Here is a 3731-nt window from a genome sequence, read left to right as displayed (position 1 = left end):
GAAAATCTTTTGGTGGAGAGAAATATTTTATCACCTTTATTGATGATTTTTCACATTATGGGTATGTTTATTTATTGCATCAAAAATCTCAAGCTATAGATGTCTTAAAGGTGTATATAAATGAGGTTGAGAGACAATTAGACAGAAAAATGAAAATTATCAGGTATGATAGAGGTGGTGAATATTATGGAACTTATAATGAATATGGGCAATGTTCAGGCCCATTTGCTAAATTCCTTCAAACTAATGGCATATGTGCTCAATACACTATGTCAGGAACACTACAACAAAATGATGTTGCAGAAAGGTGAAATTGTACTCTAATGGAAATAGTTAGGAGTATGATGAGTAATTCTTCTTTACCCTCATCATTGTGGATGCATGCTTTAAAGACCGCTACATATTTATTAAACAGGATTCCTAGTAAGGCAGTTCCAAAGACTCCTTTTGAACTGTGGACAGAAAGAAAACATAGTTTAAGGCACCTGCGTGTTTGGGGCTGCCCAGCGAAAATAAGGTTATATAATCCACATGTAAAGAAACTGGACTCAATAACAACCAGTGGTTTCTTGATTAGTTATCCAGAAAAGTTTAAAGATAGATTTTATTATCCTAATCACAGTACAAGAGTTATTTAAATGGGAAATGTCAATTTCATTGAAAATGGTGAAGTTAGTGTGAGTTTGGAACCACATAAAGTGGAGATCTAAGAAATTAGGGTTCAAGTTCCTTTACCCAAAATTTCTTCTCAAGTTGTTATTCCCACAGTTGTTGAACAGTTTAACAACTTACAAGAACAACAAATATATGATCAAATACCCCACAATGAAACTGTCACTAATGAACATGCATTAGATGAACCACATGAAGTAGTACCTAAAAAGTTTCAACGACAAAAACGGTCTGCTATTTTCGATGATTATGTGGTTTATCTTTATGAATCCGAATTTGACTTAGGAGTCAATGAAGATTCAGTTTCATTTTCACAAGCCATAAAAAGTGCAAATTCTTCTAAATGGTTAGATGCAATGAAAGATGAGTTGAAATCGATGGATCACAACAAAGTCTGAGATATCGTTGAATTGCCTGAAGGTTGTAAAAGAGTCGGGTGTAAATGGGTCTTTAATACTAAGCGTGATTCAAATGACAATATTGAAAGATATAATGCCAGACTTGTTGCCAAAGATTTCACTAAGAAAGATGGCATCGACTATACAGAAACATTTTCTCCGGTTTCTAAGAAAGATTCATTTAGAATTAGCATGTCACTAGTAGCTCATTATGATTTAGAGTTACACCAAATGGATGTGAAAACTGCCTTTCTGAATGGGAATTTAGATGAAGAGGTCTACATGAGTCAACCTGAAGGATTTTTGGTTGAAGGAAAGGAACACATGGTGTGTAAATTTAAGAAATCAATATACGGACTTAAGCAAGCTTCCCAACAATGGTATCTTAAGTTTAATGATATCATCACGTCCTTTGGATTTAAGGAAAACATTGTTGATCGGCGTATATATCTAAAGGTCAGTGGGAGCAAAATATATTTCTTATTATGTATGTTGATGACATCTTGTTGGCTACTAATGATCTTGGCTTATTATATGAAACCAATAATTTTCTCTCTAAGAACTTTGAGATGAAAGATATGAGTGAGACATCCTATGTGATTGGAATTAAAATATTTCATGATAGATCATAAGGATTGTTAGGGCTGTCTCAAAAAACATATATCGAAAGAGTTCTTAAGAGATTAAATATGGAAGGTTGCTCATCAAGTGTTGCTCCAATTCAGAAAGGAGATAAATTCAACCTTATGCAGTGTCCAAAGAATGATTTGGAACGTAAACAAATGGAAGAAATTCCTTATGCATATATTGTTGGAAGCTTAATGTATGCTCAAACTTGTACCAGACCAGACATTAGCTTTGTTGTCGAGATGTTGGGCATGTATCAAAGTAATCCAGGAATATATCAAAAGCTGCAAAGAAAGTTTTGAGGTATCTACAAGGAACAAATGACCACATGCTCACTTATAGAAGATCTAAAGATCTTGAAGTGATAGGATATTCAAATTCAAATTTTGTTGGATGTGTTGATACCAGAAAATCAACATTTGGCTATTTGTTCCTTTTGGCTGAAGGAGCAATCTCATGGAAAAGTGTGAAGCAGACTATCACAGCTGCTTCCACTATGGAAGCTAAATTTGTGGCTTGCTTCGAAGCTACAATTCATGATTTATGGCTGCGGAATTTTATTTCATGACTTGAAATTGTCGACAGTATTGTCAAGCCGTTGAAAATTTATTGTGATAACTCCGCAGCAGTCTTTTTTTTCCAAAAATAACAAGTATTCCAAAGGTGCTAAACACATGAAATTAAAATATCTTGTCGTTAAGGAAGAAGTTTAGAAACATAGGGTGTCAATTGAGCATATTAACACTAATCTCATGATTGCAGATCATTTGACAAAAAGGTTATCACCGAAGACATTTAACGAACATGTCGTGAGAATGGGCATTACCAAAACCCTTTATTAGTTTTATGCTCCTTATATTTTGACATTTTGGGCCCAATTTTTCTTGTTTCTGATATTTTTAAATCTTGTTTTTATTGTTAGTATACACTTTATGTTGCATGATGTTCAACAACATTTGTCTTTTAATAGACATTATGAGACCATAATGTTAATTCTCATTATGTTAAGTATGTAATTGATATTGTGATACATGGAAGGGACTGTGTCGATAAATTGATGCACAACCGTCATGATTCATATTAATTTCATACTTATTAAATAATTTATGATTTAACCAATATAAAGAATGATTTATCTTACAATATGTTATGCACTATTAAAATTAAGTAAGTCAAGTGGAAGAAGGTTATTTTTTTATTTATGACTCACATTTATTTTAATAACTTATGAAATTTATTTTTGATAACTTAAGTTATTAATTTTCTTAACTCATAACTTATGTCATAAATTATGACAATTTATGATATTTATTTTGATAACTTAAGTTATTTATTTTCTTAACTCATAACTTATGTCATAACTTATGACAACTTATGATATTTATTTTTGTAACTCATATAACCCCTAAAATAAATAAATATTACTAACTTATGTCATGATTTTAATAATAAAAATCAATTAATTTATTAAATTATCATAAATCATATTGGTTAGTAACCCCCTTGATAGATGGTGATTAAATAGAGCATGAATTTGAGAATGAGTCCTCTCTCCACCTGACACACCCCGTATATTTCTCTCCATCAGAAAGTACATAAAGTTTCAAGGGATTAGAGAGATAAACTCCATCTCTTGAAGATCAAATTTCTTCATGATCAAATTTGTTCATCATGAATACAGGTATGTGTCACTTTATTTTATATATGTAAAAATCATGAATTTAAAAGATCTTGGCAATTATGTATTTTTTTTTAATTTGTGTCATAAAATTGAAAGATGAATTTTCTAACAAATCTTAACTCTTAATCCTTTAATATTTCCAAGCTCTAACAAATGGATGCACATCCTACAAATTTCTCACCAATTTTGCGAGAAACTAAAAATGCAGAAAAATCTACTAATAACATAGTTTAGAAGTAGGAGTGTAAACGAGTTGAGTTTGAGCGAATTTAATTTGTGTTCTGCTCATTAAAAGTATCATTATTCGTGTTCGGCTCGTTTATATATTGTTGACCTCACTTTTGGTTGAGGTC

This window comes from Phalaenopsis equestris, unplaced genomic scaffold (genome assembly GCF_001263595.1).
Source record: "Phalaenopsis equestris unplaced genomic scaffold, ASM126359v1 Scaffold000402, whole genome shotgun sequence".
In the NCBI taxonomy this organism is placed as follows: Eukaryota; Viridiplantae; Streptophyta; class Magnoliopsida; order Asparagales; family Orchidaceae; genus Phalaenopsis; species Phalaenopsis equestris.
Note: the sequence above shows the minus strand (reverse complement) of the source record.